The sequence below is a fragment of the Pelmatolapia mariae genome, linkage group LG7 (assembly GCF_036321145.2).
Source record: "Pelmatolapia mariae isolate MD_Pm_ZW linkage group LG7, Pm_UMD_F_2, whole genome shotgun sequence".
NCBI lineage: Eukaryota > Metazoa > Chordata > Actinopteri > Cichliformes > Cichlidae > Pelmatolapia > Pelmatolapia mariae.
In genome coordinates this window covers 28,989,629-29,008,066 of record NC_086233.1, presented here as the reverse complement: position 1 = coordinate 29,008,066, position 18,438 = coordinate 28,989,629, and the positions used below count along the sequence as shown (strand labels likewise).

The 18,438-nt window shown below is 42.2% G+C and overlaps 1 long non-coding RNA gene across 1 annotated transcript; it reads right to left on the bottom strand.

The window, feature by feature from the left end:
- Window positions 1–826: 826 nt before the first annotated feature.
- On the bottom strand, window positions 827–17,245 carry LOC134630252 (uncharacterized). Its single transcript, XR_010094271.1, has 3 exons — window positions 17,160–17,245; window positions 16,407–16,469; window positions 827–979 (listed from the first exon to the last, which is right to left on the bottom strand). It is a non-coding gene; the product is annotated as an uncharacterized LOC134630252 (long non-coding RNA).
- Window positions 17,246–18,438: the final 1,193 nt, after the last annotated feature.

The following is an 18,438-nucleotide window of genomic DNA, read 5'->3' as shown; positions in this document are numbered from 1 at the left end:
CAACATCAGGTGCAGTGAACAGGTGAGTGCAACCACATTTATCATCTACCACACCCATGAGGCACGCCCCACACCCGTGCACCAATACAGTGAGTCCATTTAAACCAACCCACTTAGTCAAAAAAGAGCAACTCATATGGCTCCTACATTACTTATATAATCAAGATAAAATACTTTTCCACTCGATAAAGGTTAACGTGAGGGTTCGTGGTGGTTAGGGACAAATGCAATCACATGGCAAGATGCTGTAAACGGACCAAACTTCAGTCAGGAGCACAACTGAGATAATCCATCCACAATACGAGGTTAGTCATTAATATACAGCAACAACATGGGAATAGAGCAGCTGTGATAGAATACAGCATTAATGAATCAATGGTACAGAAGTGGAGGAAGCAAGAAGAATGAGTTGAATAAAGTTTGATTTATCTGACTGCTTTGTTTCGCTTAATGTGCCTTATAATCCCGTGCACCTTATGGTCCGAAAAATACATATTTGGCTTTTTTATTTGGCACACTGCAGTTTAATGTTGCAAAGCACCTCTTTTTAACTTCAGTGGATATTATAAATGGTTATGCTCAGGATATGTCAGCCCATTTCTACTGGAAATGCATTTGGGTTAAACTTTCAGCAAGGAATTTGCATTTGCACTGTTAAATTTTGATATAGCTTTAATGCATAAAAAAAACCAGCTGCTTGTTTAAGTGAAAATAAATGGATGGATTTTTTCTTTTTGCGCTAGTTGTGGAGTTATATTTTGTCTCGCATCAATTATATCGTCAGTTATATCGTTATCGCAAATTTTCAAATATATATGGTGATAAATATTTTTGGCCATATCGCCCTGCTCTAGTCTTTAACTTCCCTTAAGTAGAGTGGCAGTGGATGTGGGTTGGAGATGCAATGAGCTTGAACCTGCAGGCGACCATCTTCACTGACCACACCATCTGTGACGGAGGACCCATCTCTCCTGTTGTCCTGCAAGCAAACAATCATATTTTTTGGAACATGAACTTAATTGCTTTCCTAAAATATTTTTTTCTGCATTTGGTATAGAACAGACTCAAATTTAGACAATCTCAGGCTCCCTCCCCACTGGAGAGTTGACATTCAATGTCCCAATTGTCAGTCTGGATAGCCCTGACCACCAACCAACACTGTTACGAGTTCAAAATATTGGGGATGGATACAAGAGGAAAACCAAAATAACAACACTGGTCCGGCAGGGTCAAGTCAAAACAATGATTTTAATGCACACGTGTGGGAGATGAATACGGCGCGCCGACAGCATCGATCTCTCACCGAAAACCACACAACAATAGTTTTTATGAACCTCAGGGTATTAGAACGCCCCCTCATGCGTAAAGTAGGTACAATACAATCAATGTTGACAACTTTTAACACATTAAAAGAACATCTTCCTCTTCCCGAGGCCAGATCCTTCCCAGTAATCTTCTAACTCTGCTTATCCCCTGGAACAAACAGTCTCTCCTGCAAGCACAATCAAACAGCTACAAGGCCTTGCAAACTGTTTTCTAAATATTTGAACTCTCCCCTTCACACGAGTTTAACTACTGCTTGTGTGTGTGCGTGTGTGCCTCGACCTCAGCATTCACTCTGTCTGTAAGGACAGAGGCCAACTCTTCATATGTGGAATAACCTAACTGAAACCATACAGCTAATATGTTGAATAAATGTTCTAATCAAATGCCACTACTCAAAGCTTAATAAAAGAATATAAATGAATAAAGGATAATGATGCATAACATGGTATATGTGTTTTGTAAGCGTGTGCGGCCTTCTACGCTCTGAGCCACTTCCCTCAATAGATCAATCAGACATCCCGCTGACTGTAGCTTTTAACCCTTACTGACTTGAGCACAACTCCATAATAAGCACCAGGGGGCAATATGTATAAAGATGATCATGGTTACACCTGCAATGAAAGATTATATGATTATACTAACACCTGTAAATAGAAGATTAACATGAGGTTATAACAATCACTGTCATCCAAACTAATGTAATGTCAATAGCTTCAATAAATGCTTTAATGTAATGCTTATTATATGATTCTGATGCAATGATAAAATAACAGTAAAATATATTTTCTCATGACCTCTGGATTACTCCAGAGGTCACCACACTTAGTTTTGTGTCACTCCTCGACCTACACAGCCACCTCCATGTCCATTAATGGCATCATGGGCCCCGGAACCACCGTTCCCAGGTCCACTGCCCTCGCTCTGACCCTCTCAAGCCGTCCTCTGGCTCAGGAATGAGTCAACAACCTCAGGTGTTCAAAGAGGCGTTCTCACCCCCTTACCCCGTTGAAATCCCCCTTACACTCGTCAGACACGTCGTCTGGTGTCCGTGCCTTTCTCTGTAAGAGACAGAAAACCAAAACACCGCCCTACCTAATCTTCATAATCTAACTTTATTGTTCATTGTTCTTTCAGTACTGCAAATTTGGTTTAGAATATCATGTTCAGGGCTCTCTGACCCAGCAACTTATTCTAACCATAATCTATGTGTGTGTAAGCATGTTTGCATTTACCCCTCTGCACTCAAGGCCAATACCTACAATATATCAGTCCGGACAATCACGCCGAACGAAGCTTATGACCTTCAAGACCGAGCGCTAACTCATTATGAGCACATTTGCAATGTGTGTATGAAAATTATTAGAACCACTCATTTTAATCAAAGACAGCAAAAACAAATTAACCATTTCAATTCTAACATTTGCCCCCTTTTCACAAAAAACATGTGTTTCCTTTAGCCTACCGTCCCAGAGTTTCCTCTCCAGTGTGATACTCAGCATCTCGTGAACACAGGCATTTTATCTTCTAAACGCTATTCAGTTTATTTAAATCATTAACGCTCAAACATGGAAATATTGATATATGCTTCCCAGTTGCTCCCTAAAAAATTCTGGGAACAATAAGGTCATTATCAGCTTAAGTTTTACCATACCGACATTATTAAACACACAAGTAAAGTCATAAAAATGTTCATAACACCATTGTTTTATGTTAAACTTCCCCCCTTTTGACACAATCCCTTGTGTCGGATTCATCCGAGCTAGAAAATTAAAAGAAAAGGTTAGTGACATCATATCTCAGAAAGTATCAGAAATTCTCTTCTCCCGTGTTGTTGCTCCAGCCTTGTCTTCCTGTGCTAGGGAATGAAATCAATTTAGTTATCATGATTGACCTGTTACACTCCGGGCTCCGCCCAGAGCCTGCATCCGCAGAATTGCCTAGAAACAAAACCTGTATTAATATGAACTTCACATATAAAACGCCTTTCTAAATTTTTATTTCCCCCTTGTTTTCCCTCGCTGACCACAGCAGGGGAATCTATGTCTTGATTCAGCCATGAATCCAGCTCACCTGATTCATCACTGAGCCCAACCGTCACTGGCATCTGATAGTGTGGCACTGCATCTTCTTCTCTTAGTGTCACTATTTTCAATCTGTTAATTACAATTCTTGAACATGAAGTAGACTGTGTTTATAACAAGTCAATACAGCTGTAAATGTGGCCAATTATCAATCAATTAACAGTCAATAACAAAATCATAGCTTTTATTTTATGCATGTTTAAGTCAACCACTTACCCAGAGGATCCTCAATCCCAGAAAATTTCTTCTCCACCTTTAATACTGTCTGTCATCCGTCCATGCCCTGGCAACTGGGCTATCCAGAGCTGTATCATTTTGAAATATACATACAACAAGCCAAACCATACCTTGGTCACACCAACCCCTCTCTCCACCCTGAGGATGTCCAACGCCATCCTAGTCTGGACTGTGAAAGGTGACTTTAACGCCGACTGTTTCAACAATCCAGTTTACTGCCTTCCCTGGTCAGGTTAGCCAATGTCTGCACACTAGTATAAACATAATCAACATGGTCCGCATTATATTGCATGTTATTTCACAGTATTATAGACTCCAAACCTCCATCCTTCTGTGGGTCGCTAAATTACGTTTATCCAGAACTCCGTTCTGTCTCTAAATTTTGGAGAATTTTATGCTTGTTGTCAAGATTTGAAGAACCTTGAGTTGTTAAGTTCTCCCAATTCTTTCGGTCCTTTGGGCTAAAGGAAGGACACTGCTCGGTGTATAAATGCTTGATCGACCATTACTTTATTCCATACAATTCAACACTTTTAAGCATAAACCATCGTAAAAGCCTAAACATGCACATTCTTTCTCTCACACGGCGCCTAAGTAGCGGCCTTGGCTCCCGTTTTATCTCCTCCTGATGAGATGAGGCAGAAAACCTCTCCGGTATATTCTGCTCTCTTCTAATCAGACAAATAAGGTCATAATTCTCTAAAAACAGTATTTCTTATAATTCCCCGGTATAATGCATTATAAAACAATATCATTCATGCACAATAAATCAGCAGTCCAATGTAATACAAATCAGTTTAAACAAGTGTAATAGTTATCACCTTCTTTTAATCCAGGAGAACAATGCAAACTAAAACTACATAATAGTTTCACCATCTAGTTTCACAATATAATAATCTTACAATTCCCCCTTTGTGATCTCTTTTTTAAAGAGATCACCTACACCTCATAATCCAGTTTTGTGAGGTCCATTGCTTTTTTTTGCTCCTAAATCTAAGGTCCTCTGTCCCCCTTTAACGAGTGGAGTATAATGACTTCTATGTTAGCGCATATCAGATGCAACACAAACTAAATTTACAACAACAACCCAGTTTTTAATTATAAGAATTCAATTCAAATCTATGGTTTTATCACCCCCATCGGGGCTTACCTTTCCCACTACTGATAATATTTCTCCCTCGAATATTGGCAATTGCCCTCCTTTGGTGGCGAAAAGCTGTTGGTGTGGTCAAGCGGGTGCTATAGGAAACAAAAGCTCAGGACAGAACAGTTATCAGTCATGTACTTCATACAGAATTTGCATACATTTTGATTTCATATTGATCCTCTGAGTGTAGTGGTACATTTCACCTGAATTTGTCAAAAGGAATTTTATAAAATACACGAAACACAATAGGTTTTCTTTCTTCACTTTGCTCTTGTTCTTATGCAGCGCCACATCCTATCACATGGCCCTGTCGGTTATATTCTACTTTTTAAATTTCTGACCGTTTCAAGAAAGAACCTAATTCACATGGACCAGTGTTTGTTATTACATATCTCTTATTCTGAATGTGAAGTTTTCCATTTCCCTGATAATCATGCATTTTATTAAAGTTTTGGCTTTTTCTCCATAAACGTTAATTGACTTTTTACAGTGGCCTGCTATGGTTAATAATAACATGTTCAGTCATTAGTAACATCAAACCTTTCCTTCACTGTAGCCTTTGACATTCCCCAACATTTTTAAGGTGGATATAATGTAATGACTTTAATCGAAACACAACTAATAAAACACAATTTTCTTAATGCAAACATCAATAACTCAAAATTAGCAACCAAACGGTTAAGTCCGCAGCTCCACACTCTCATGTGAAGCTACATTCTCCCCCTCCAGTCTCTGTTATCTTCCTACAAAAACAAGGCAAGACAAAACATCCACCCTTCTCTCACAGGCTGGGTGAATTGTCTGTCGACATTTATTAATCCTAAAGTTGGTGCAGTCTTTATCTCAGTCTCAAGTCAGTCCATCACAGTCCAGTTACATGCATACATTCACACACATTCGTACCAGATATTGCTGATAATGGAGTCTCACACGCAACCTATTCGAGTATCCATCACCAGCAAGATGACGCCATCATTTTAAAGGAAACAATTCCTTGTTTTTTAGACTGGATTGACTCGCTGCAATCCTTATAGACTCAGGACTTCTCATGTGATCAGTGTCCCATATAAGTGAAGTTCTCCCAAGCCCATTTTAATCATGGAGAAAAACACTTTGCGACTGTTTTCAGTAAGAATATTTTATCGAGCTTTAAAGTTCAATCTCTCAGGCCTGGATTAAAGAGCTGATTTGTTAAATCAGGAACTCTCAAAATACCAAAATATCACCACCGGTGGATCACACCTCTCAGATTTTCTTATCTCAGTGCACTGTAACAAAAGCAAAAACAAACGTCACCAATAAAATACTAATAAAATACCAAATACTGGGGCCCGTTGCAGACATGTCCACGCATAGACCCATCTCTCTCTCTCTTAGAGAAAGAAAACAGGCGTGAGGTTCTGGGGGCGCTCCGTCTCTGGGCTGGGGCCCTGGCCGGGCCTCGGGGGCTCGGGTCCTGGTTGGTGTGTTGCTGGGGTTGTGGGCGGGTGGGTATATGGGGGCCCAGTCCTGGCGCAGGGCGCCGCCGGTGCATCGAGCCACCTGGGGGACTCTTCAACTGGTGGGGGAGGTTGTCACATCTTCCAGGAGCTTTCCTCTCCTCAGGAATTCTCTCTGCAGGAGGGGGAGATATAGGAGAGGTGGAGGAAGATCTCAGCCTGGGCGTCTATTGTCTTGTGTAGTCTGGAAGATGAGTGGATGATGGGGTGGGTGCAGTTTTCTCTGTAGTGGGGTCGGGTGGGCTGTCCCGGGCTCTGTGGGGCCGGGCGGCGCTGCTGCACTGGGCCCTGGTCCGGATGGGCCTGGGCCCCCTTTCCCTGGCGGGTTGCAGAGCATGGGGGTGCCTACTGGGGTCAGCGGGGGAGCTGGCCCCAGGGAGGGGTCACTTGCCCCTCCCTTTCTTCCCTCCCCATCTCCAGCTGCCTCCCTCTTCCCGCTCCACCACAATCACCCACACATGCAGGGCCTTGGGGTAGGGGTGTGTCACCAGGGTGCAGAGGAGGCATCCCCCCCCTCTGTCCCCTTCTGGCTGCCTCTGCCTCAATTTTATCTCACAACTTAGACATTCACATTACTCACACTCTCATAACACATACATATAGGATCTTGGGGGTGGGCTCACAACACGGACTCCAAATTACCATCAGGGTGTACACCGCACCCCTGGCGTAGTTGCCCACCTCTCAATTTTAAATACACGTAGACATTGAGGGCTATCAGGAGGGGCTATGCGCTTACCTGCTGCTCTCTGGCAGGTAGCTCCATGCCCTCCTGGGTTTTAATTGCACCTTAGAACACATATACATCAACACTACATATGAGCGGGTAGAGGGAGGTTTGGAGTCTTCTCACACCCCCGGTCTCTGCGGCCTGCTGGAGCGGGGGGGCTAGGAGGAGGAGTTGGCCGTCCGACTGGGGTCTGGTGTGTGGGGCCTCCCTGCTGCTGCGGAGTCGGGGCAGTCTGCTTCTCCCCACTGCAGGGAAAAGGGTAACACCACCTGGGTCTGGGTGCAGTTTCCCCCTCCAGGGGCAAGGGTACCTAGACCCGGTTCTTAGAGTACGCTTGGGGAGTGTGATTGTGTGTACAGCGTCTCTTTATGTCTGTCTCCACGTTGGTTGAGTGTGGAGTAATTGCCTATGAGAGCATGAGGGTGGGAATGGATGTTTGTATTTGAGTGTGCCTGTATGTCTGTGTCCATATGTCAGGTTGGGTATCAGACGCCACCTCTCTGGGGACATCTCAGGCCCTCCAAGGTTTGGAGGCCTATCTCCCCCCACCACTTCCCCTGCCGGTGGCAGACGCCCTCAGACATCGATGCGTTGGTGGTTCTTTGTGTCCGGGGGTGGGCGTCCTGGTACACACCGGCTCACTCCTTGGTGGCTGCTTATCCGGGCCTGGAACCTGGGGCTCGCTCGGGCCACTTCGGGGGTGGGGTGCCTTCGGCCTCTCGGCCTGGGGCTCGGTCACTCAGGCACAGCTGGCTGCCGGCGGAGCTCACGGGCACGTCACTGCAACCCCCCCTGGCTTCTGCTCCGCGGCTGCTGGGTGACCCCTCATCTGGGACTCTCCTCAGCTCTTTCTGGGACAGTGGCGCGGCTGCCCCTCTGTTGGTCTTCCTTGGTCTCTTGTGTTCTGGGGGCCTCTGGATGTCTGGAGTTTTGATCTCCTCCATACCTGCTTCATGCCCTGGAGGATGGGACTGTGGCCCCCCACACCCTCTAGCAGATCATTACATTAAGGAACCTTTTAAATACAAGCGCGCTCATGCTCACAGGTGTACACACAGGTGATCACACACACAAACTACACCCTTTTTGGCTCCTACCTCAAAGCACACTGTGCGCTGTCGATCTTACGTGCTGCACAATAATGTTTAATATTAAGTATTTAGTGTTATATTCCCATATATCATTGTGATGTTGTTTATTCTATTACTCTCGTTTTCTTCTGCTTGTTTTCTTTTTTCTTTCTCAACAGGTGATCCAGGTGATCGATATATGTATTTTTTGTCTGCTTATTTTGTTGGTTTTTGTTTTTTGCCCTTTATCCCCGTCCCTCTTCTCCGCTGTTTTTTTTTTTTGTTTTGTTTTGTTTTGCTTTTTTCCCCCCTCTTTCTTTCTCCCTTTTCTTTTCCCCTGTCCCGTATCTAGCAAGTTAAAAAAAAAAAATAAATAAAATAAAATAAAATAAACAATAAAAGGTAAATCAAATGGACCATTACGGCAAGGCTGGGATGGTCCATTTGGTAAAGTAAATCCGTTGGGCATCTTTCTTCGCCTTTAGACAACAATTCTGATGGCAAAAGAACCAAACGGGACAGGTTTAAAAAAAAAAAAAAAAAAAAAAAAAAAAAAAAAGAGAGAAAGAAAACAACCCAAACCTCACTCATAAAAATCGACCTAGTGTTAAGCAAAACCCAAAAATTAACCAAAACTTCACCACAAAGTTCTCCTAACTCCACGGACAATATCGTGTAGGAATACAGGTACCATAACTCCTTTTGCACTGAAAAACATGTTGGATTTACTTGATTCAATAGTGGACACCGGTTGCACACAAATATTTTGTATTGGCAGAAACTTAAACAACTGAGTTAAATCAACACAACTTTTCCATATTCAGTAAACCTGTGCCTTTTGTGTTCATAGAACATGATTGAAACATATTCAGATCAAGTAAGTTGAGCTCTTGGAATATTTCAATCCTTCACAATTCTGTCAATTTATTTCAACACTATTCAATAAGACTTATATAAATACTACTCGGTCACTTAAATACTACATGTTGTCTTCATATCACATACTGTTTAACAAAGTCTAGGTCCCGGTTACCATAAAAATTGAATGGGCCTACAACAACTACCATCCTCCTATCTTTATCCTGGTTGCAGGAGGGCTGGGAAACAACCCTGAAGAGATAGGTTACTAGGCGGGGACGGCTCGCCAGTTTATCACATAAAAACAAACAACCATTTACACTTACATTCACTGGTAATTTAGAATCATCAATTAACCTAGCTCTAATAACTGCATGACTTCTACCTGTGGCAGGAAACCAGAATACCCAAAGAGAAACCACTGCAAACTAGCCAGACTGTGGACTTGAACCCAGGACCTTCTTTTTTTCTTCCAGTGTGTTCCTGCTTTAATTAAGTCTCCATCACCAACATGTGGTGCTCTGAAATAAAACTCACACCGTTAATTCAACATTTTCACTCTGTACCACACAGGCTGTGTGAAGCACAGTAAACAATTCAGTCGAGGCCCTGAGCCATAAACAGACATTGTTTTCATAACCAAACTGCTTTAGACCCTGTCCCTTAAATCTACACAAATGCCCTCTGGGTGACATGAAACGCATTTACCAATAAACAATCAATGGCTTCTTGTTGTTGTGACAGATTCTGTGTTTGGATGTTTGTGTGCAGCATTTTTTCTTTTTTTTTTTGCGTATCAGCATAAGCATTTGTTAGCAAAGCATTCTTCATTGCATCAGCGCATGTGTGTGTGCGCATCACTCTTCATTGCACAAGCGTGTGCATGTGTATGTATCACTTCTAATGCCTCAGCATTTCGATTCAGGTGTGTGGTTGTGTGTGTGTATGTGTGTGTGTCATTTCTCACTCAATCAACGAGTGCACATGTGTTCATGTGTGTGTTTCTCTTCATTCTGAGTCAGTGTATATATATGTGTGTGTTTGTGTGTTCATCACTTTCCTGTTCTGGTGTCTTGGGTAAACCACGGCCTGAAGCGTGCCCTGGGGTCCTGCCCTCCTCCATTTCAGCCTGTTCGCCACCCTTGCTGCTGTTCAAAGTTCAGTCTGTCCTGGTTCTGGCCCCAAATCAGGCAGTGCTTTTCTCCAGTGTCCATGTTCACCGCAGGTGAAACCTGCATCTTCTCCTTGTCCAGCTCCTCCTGAGCCATGCTCAGTTTCTGCTCTGATGCCTTGAGCTCTTACTGAGGACAGAAACCTCAGAGTCTTTTCCGTACACGTCAGATTGAAGTTTATTGATGTTTTCCTTGCTTTGCTCCACGGACTTCTGCACCTCTGCTGTCCGGCTCTTCTCAGAGGTCAGCTCCTGGCTGAGCCCCGACACCTGTGCCTTCAGCTTATTTTCTTCTTGTGCTTTTGTCCGTTCTGAGGTGCCTCCTGACCTCAGTTACTCCTCCTGTCTCTGGCACGCCTTTTTTGCTGCCGTGTTGGTCCATCACTGTCCTGCACAGTGTTAATGCAGAGTTGTTAAGGTCAGCATTCTGTTGCTCGGCCTCACCTTTCATCCGGGCTTAATGGGCGTCTCGTCACAGCTCTGTCAGCTGAAGCTGTCTCAAAATCTCCCCCGTGTAGTGAAACGAGCCTTGGGTTTAACGCGCTCCGTCTCTGCTGCATGAGATCGCTTTCCTGCAGCACTGTTTACATTTTCAGGTTGTTGTTGTGGGTCCAGCTGCTGCAGCGTTTGGTCAGGGTCACATCAAAGATGGCAGAGGGGAGAGCAGGAGTCCAGGTCAGCCTCGGCTTTCCGGGCTGGCAACGCAGCCTGCAATTAAACATAAAGAGATAAAACAAAACAAAACAAAAACAGACGAACAGGAAAATGATGTTGTTTTGGCTGTGTTATTCAGAGAGGGGAGAAACACCGGGCCAGGCCCTGTGTCAGCCTTCTCTCACCCTTTTGTTTTTTCTCACCGTATAATCAACCCACCAAGTTGACAGGACAACACAGGTACATGTTAAAATTCTTAGGATCGTGTTTAAAAGCCCAAAAAGCAATTTCCTTCCTTCAGTAATCACTTATATTATTCAATCAGCAAAAACATCTCACAATTTGACTCTTAACCACTAAATCTGTTGTTTCAACACTGGTTGGTCATACCAGTATCTTTCTTTTTGAAGTTAAGTTGTTGTCCTGCAACCCAGAGAGTTTATTTGTTAGTAGTGGATAAACTTCATCATTAAAACAACAGGTGTCTGTTAATTTTCGCTGCTTTAACCTTGCTGGAAAATCTTCACATGTTCATGAGTGTAAGCTGTTTCTTCATTGCATGTGTGTGCGTTTGTAGGTGGGTTATTTTAACTTGCTTCTCCAGCAAGGCATTCCTCTAACAAGTGCCTTTCTCATACATTTCTCTGGTTGTGTGTGTGTTTTTATTTTGTTTCCCAACTTTTGATTTCCCACCTTAAATAACAGCATTCCTTGTCTTCAGCCAGGAGTTAGGGCTTGCTCGTGAGATTCAGGGACACATGGTGCTAACAACAATTTAGCCAAAAACTTGCCTGAAAATTTCCAGTGATGGTAACCGATAACCGGATGAGAAGATGTCTTTTAAGCTTCTTCTCAGGGTGGGGACCAAGTAAGAGGTCAAGGCTGTAAAATTTTGAGCCAGTCTGTCGTCCTAATCCTGTTAATCTATCCTTTTTCGCTGTACTCAGGTTTCCAGGTTGAGAGAAATCCACCTGTATTAACACACTAAAACATTCAATTAGTATTCCATTTCTGAAAACCGCCATTCACTTCATCTACCTAGATTTTACTCTCTCTCTGTCTGGGTGCATACTCCACACAGTCTGGCAGTTGCCTTTTATGGGCATGCAGAGTTCCTGTCACACACACACACAGCTACTCACACCCAGCAGCTGCAAAGTTGTCTTCACGGTATCTATCCGCACACTTAGCCACAATCATCCGCTCCTCAATATCAATGTATAAAACCAGTATTACCCCTAGAAACACACACACCCTCAAGAATTCACTGTATTTAATCCTTTATTCATACTCACTGAGACAAATGCAATTCATGTAAAGAAAATCCCCTATAGGTGAAATTTCAATTTGGCACGGCCCTGAAATAAGCATGCCCTTTATCTACACAAAATTAAGTTGCTACACCACATATAGTGGTGAAATTCATGCTTAATCACACCCTATATAATGATAGAACCAAACAGTAAAGTAAATTAAATGTAAATGCTTATATTATTCAACTAAAACAATAACCACTTAAAGATCTTATAAAATCATGCTTCACACCGCAAACATGATCCAAATCATTTTATGATTTTATCATTACAAATACAATTTTCTTTAAAGTCTGTCTGTAAGTACAAATCAATTTAAACTTTTCACCAGACTTATGTTAAACTGCCCCTAACAAGTCCACTTTATTGCGTGCTCATAGATTTTTTTTATCAGAGAGATTCACCAAATGTACTTTGTTTAAGCTTATTGCTCTGTCACGCTCATTAGGCTACGTTCACACTGCAGGCGAAAGCGCATCAAATCCGATTTTTTCGACCCTATGCGACCCGTATCCGATCATGGTATGACAGTGTGAACGGCACAAATCCGATATTTTCAAATCCGATCTGGGTCACTTTCGTAAGTGGTACTGAATCCGATACGTATCCGATGTTTTAGAAAGCGACTGCTGTGTGAACGGTCAGGTCGCATTAAATCCGTCTTTTACGTCACTGACACAAGACAGACGCCGATTATCAGCGCCGGAGAAGCGCCCGATAGGACATCGCGAACGCTTCCTGGCCATCCAGTGTAGATGTTAGTGAAACTGTTGGGAAGACAACGTTGGAGAAACGTGAACATTTTATTTGTACTGTATAATCTGCAGAATCTGACAGTAATCTGCAGCTATCCTTTGAAGCACCGCTCCTCTAAAACAGCAATAAGGATAATTATTAGGTTATATACATTATTATGTAAATAACAAAATAACTTAAAGCAAAAATTGTGAAACGTAAAGTCCGAAGTCTTTATTTTAAGGGCCATCAGTCAAACAATATTGTTTGCTCTGGGTCTAAACAGCACCTTGTGTGTGACATCTTCTTTTGCGCATGCGGGCCGCTTTGAGCGTTCACACTGGAGAGCGTTTGCTGTCGCATTTTATGTGTAGTGTGAACAAGCAGACAAAAAAATCGGATTTGATCAAAAAATCGGAATTGAGCATTAAGACCTGCAGTGTGAACGTAGCAGCTCATGACTGCTTAAAGCCTGTGTCTGGAGTTGACCACAGAGGCAGAACATCATTCAATCCTCCACGATGGCAAACTCCACTTTCTCTGTATCAAGATAGCTCATACTCTAAATACACCATACATTATACTAAAGCCAAACGGTAACTTGATTTATCAAAAATATCTATCTATGTGTTTTCAAGCTGAGAGAAAAAGAAACTCAACCTTTTGTATCATCATGTATACATTACTTGAATCAAAAGCATTTTCAAACTCTAAAACATCCAGCTTTGCATCACAATATGCCAACCACAGCCATTAATCACATATTCACAACAATACACTTCTCATGAGGTTTTCACCAAAATCAAAACAGACCTTTACCAGTAATTTCAGTGAGCAGACTTTTAATTTTGTCAATGTCCAATTTGGCACACTTCGGAATAAATCAACAGGTAGTGCCTCACCTTTTAGATGTGACCGGTCTGCCCACTCACTTCAGCTCACTGGCTCGCGCCTGTCCGTTCGACCACCTCGGACCGTCCAAGCCTCCAGATTCAACTTCCACCCCAATACCTCAGGACGAGCCCCCATAACTGTTATGAGTTCAAAATATTGGGGATGGATACAAGAGGAAAACCAAAATAACAACACTGGTCCAGCCGGGTCAAGTCAAAACGATGATTTTAATGCACACGTGTGGGAGATGAATACTGCGCCGACAGCATCGATCTCTCACCGAAAACCACACAACAATAGTTTTTATGAACCTCAGGGTATTAGAACGCCCCCTCATGCGTAAAGTAGGTACAATACAATCAATGTTGACAACTTTTAACACATTAAAAGTAGAGATGGACCGATCTGATATTACGTATCGGTATCGGTCCGATACTGACGTAAATTGCTGGATCGGATATCGGTGAGAAATAAAAAATGTAATCCGATCCATTAAATATCAAAAAAGCACCTCACAAAACTTGCGACACGGCGTAACTCGGCTCATAACCGTAGCATGTCGGAGCAGTGTGCTCACGTGATAGAGCGGCTGTGTGTATTTGTAGCCTCGCTAGCAAACCAGCATTTCATCTCCGAGGAAGTTATCCCAGAGAGAAGTAAAGCAAGTGTGTAAGTTCATCTCTGAATGTTTGTAAAGCGTACCTACGTTAAGCTTAACAACCGATATATGGAGCGACTGCCTCTCTCTCCCTCCCTCTCCTGCCGCTACTTCATGAAACTGCTTAATGATCAGCTGATCGGCTTTTCTGTCGCGAGTCCGTCTCTCTTCTTTGTTTTTGGCTCACTTTGCACCAGAAAGAGGAAACCAGCGGCTGAACAACAGCAGCACGTTTAACCTTGATAAGCTGTCGTTAGAATTTATTTAATATTACTTTCTAGACCAGGATCCTTTGTATGTAGCTGACGGCTGGTAACTGTGCAGGGGCGGATCTAGCAAAGTTTAGCCAGGGGGGCCGATAGGGCATTAACAGGGAAAAGGGGGCACAAAGACATACTTTTCTTTCTTATTCTCATTTAAAATGTCTAGCTTTTAATAAATAATTATCTGAATCTTACACCCAAAGTTTTAATCTGATGTAAAATGTATAGAAGTTCATTACTGTATATAGTAACTGTTAAGTCTAATATACCCTAGTAAGCTATAGTACTTTTTCCTTTGGGAAGATACCATCTGTGCAGTCTGCAATTCTGTAGAAGAAAGATGTTGAATCTATTTAATTATTCTTGAAAAATAATTTATTTCGGTGCATTTTTTTTTCACACTGCATCAAATTAAAGTTGATTACGTTGATTAAGCATCATGAGGTGGGGGGTGGTTCCCTTTTTTTTTTTTTGCTGGCAGTTTGCAACCCTATTAGTTAGGTTGCTTAATATTTCTGCTAAGTACTCTTTAAAATACCAGAATAGGAAGGATGGAGTAGGTTTAAGTTTATTAGATTGATCAGTATTGCTGAACTATGAAATATTTTGGGTGCAGTGTATTTTTTACATACAGGTATAACAGAATAGCTTTAGTGTTGTTGTTTATTTAAACTTGAGTATGAACTTATACAAAATGCAGCAAGATATTAAAAAAACAGTTTTATTGATTAAAAAACACACTATATCGGATTAATATCGGTATCGGCAGATATCCAAATTTATGATATCGGTATCGGTATCGGACATAAAAAAGTGGTATCGTGCCATCTCTAATTAAAAGAACATCTTCCTCTTCCCGAGGCCAGATCCTTCCCAGTAATCTTCTAACTCTGCTTATCCCCTGGAACAAACAGTCTCTCCTGCAAGCACAATCAAACAGCTACAAGGCCTTGCAAACTGTTTTCTAAATATTTGAACTCTCCCCTTCACATGAGTTTAACTACTGCTTGTGTGTGTGCGTGTGTGCCTCGACCTCAGCATTCACTCTGTCTGTAAGGACAGAGGCCAACTCTTCATATGTGGAATAACCTAACTGAAACCATACAGCTAATATGTTGAATAAATGTTCTAATCAAATGCCACTACTCAAAGCTTAATAAAAGAATATAAATGAATAAAGGATAATGATGCATAACATGGTATATGTGTTTTGTAAGCGTGTGCGGCCTTCTACGCTCTGAGCCACTTCCCTCAATAGATCAATCAGACATCCCGCTGACTGTAGCTTTTAACCCTTACTGACTTGAGCACAACTCCATAATAAGCACCAGGGGGCAATATGTATAAAGATGATCATGGTTACACCTGCAATGAAAGATTATATGATTATACTAACACCTGTAAATAGAAGATTAACATGAGGTTATAACAGTCACTGTCATCCCAACTTTAATGTAATGTCAATAGCTTCAATAAATGCTTTAATGTAATGCTTATTACATATGATTCTGATGCAATGATAAAATAACAGTAAAATATATTTTCTCAACACACAATAATGTCATGAAAGCATCATTTTAAAAAGGGCTATGCAAACATGGCCAATAACTTTCATTCTAATGATGTGCAAAATGATTTGGGCACAAAACAAATTTTGCTGTTAGAAAACTTGCAGACTTCACTATATACAGTGTAAACCCTCTAAACTAAGTTTGGGGGATGTGATCTTTCAAGAAATGCAGACCAAACTGTTGTTGTTTGTTTACTTACACAGCATGTCTTGTAGAATTAACTGGAGTCACAGCAACAGCATAGTGCAGTCATATCTCAAGTCTAATAACAGAAGACAGGAAAAGATCAGTAAAGAAACAACTTTCCCAAACCATAGCAAAATTAAACAATAAGTAAAACAGGCTGATCTAAAGTATGATTAAAGTTCAGCCTGATTAATATAAATGTCACTGACAGTTGCTAATATATTGGAAAACCAAAACACTGAGTTGATTTCTTTTTGTCCAACAACAGGAGTGCTGGTCCCGAGCCTCAAAGACAGTAAGAAGCAAGCAGAGGGAGAAAAAAAACAGAACACTTTTCAGAAACTGATTTCATCCTTAATGGCTGTGCAATCACGGGCGACCGTGGCTCAGGGGGTTGGGAAGGGCACCTGTAACCGGAAGGTCGCCGGTTCGATCCCCGGCTTCTGTCCTGGTTGTTGTGTCCTTGGGCAAGACACTTTACCCTACCGCCTACTGGTGTTGGCCAGAGGGATATGGCAGCCTCGCTTCTGTCAGTCTGCCCCAGAGCAGCTGTGGCTACAACCGTAGCTTGCCTCCACCAGTGTGTGAATGTGAGCGTAAATGAATAATGGCATTGTAAAGCGCTTTCGGTGCCTTAAAGCTCACAAAACTATTTCCACAACCACCAAACAGCAAATGAGAGCAGGCACACGGATTCCACACAAAGACGTAACACAGAGCGGACCCGACGCATCAGAATCAGCTTTGTCTTTCTCGGCTTTCTCACCCGATGATAACATCTTGAGCTGACGCTTCTCCAGGTTTGATCAACATATTCCATAACAAATGCTGGCACTATGAACATGCGGACTGATCCGCGAGGGAGAAGGACGGTAGTGACCTGGCATTTTCAAAACACATCTTTCATCCTTCCGCAGTGAGAAGCAAAACTTCCGGCTTACTTAGTATTTTCTAAATTAAGACAACTCAAATAAATTGAGTTTATCAGCATTTTTGCATAAAAAGTACTGGTAACTTTTGACCAGTTGGTCTTCCTCGTATACGAGAAACAGCCAATGATGTTGCCAAAATGCTGCTGTAACAAAGACTTTCTGAATCCTGCTTCTGAAGTCATGTGTAGGCAACTCCTCACAGGTTCTCTTGGTTGTCCTTTTGTGTATTGTTCTAAATAATAAAGAAAACCTCTAGGGTTTTATTTCTGCTTTCAATGTTGTGTTCAAATCATTTAATAAAAGTCTGCGTCACAGTCGTAGCCGACCCGAGAGAAAAGGACTCCAATGCAGGATGCAGATGGAGCACAGGGAACGTTTAAGTGACAAAGTTTATTTAGAAAACAAGTGAATGCAACAAGGCTATTCAACTGTGAACTAAGCAGCGAGTTTACACTTGTGCCGTGAACAAAGCCAAAACTATGGAGCACTTATGCAATCAATCTGAGCTAAGCAAACAATAAGTGAGATTTCAATTAATGAAACTGCAGTTCTGCGATTTGGGGGCCAAAGGGAGAGTCAGACTGGATGGAGGGTCCTGGGCAAGGGTCAGAGTCACTGAAACAAGAGTAACCAAGTTCAGGTATGGTTCCAGAAGAATGCTGGCAGATATTGGCTCTGAAAGTTCCTGTAAACTGCTTCCTTGTCGCAGGTGGATCAGCAGCGTGGAGGGGAGAGTGATCCGGATGAGTGGTAAGAAATCCAAAACTCCTGATGTTGAGGCATGCAGGTACAAGGGCAAGGTAATTTACTATGACGTTTACAAAACACAACAGTGGCCTGCATTAACTGTGGTTAGCTGCGAATCTGGCAAAGCGAAGTTGAGAGCGCTGGCCTTATAATTCGACAGCTTTATTACCCACAGGTGAGAGCAATTAGCAGGGACACTGTGGATCCTCCCAGAGGGAAACTGCCGGCTCAATGAAAGAAAAAAAGAAAAAAAACAAAACACTGGCACACAAACACACCCAGACCATGACAGGTACTGAAGTAGATCACCATCAAAAACTGGGCTCTCCTTTTTAGGTAATGAAGAAAAATCATGCTGTTGGATTA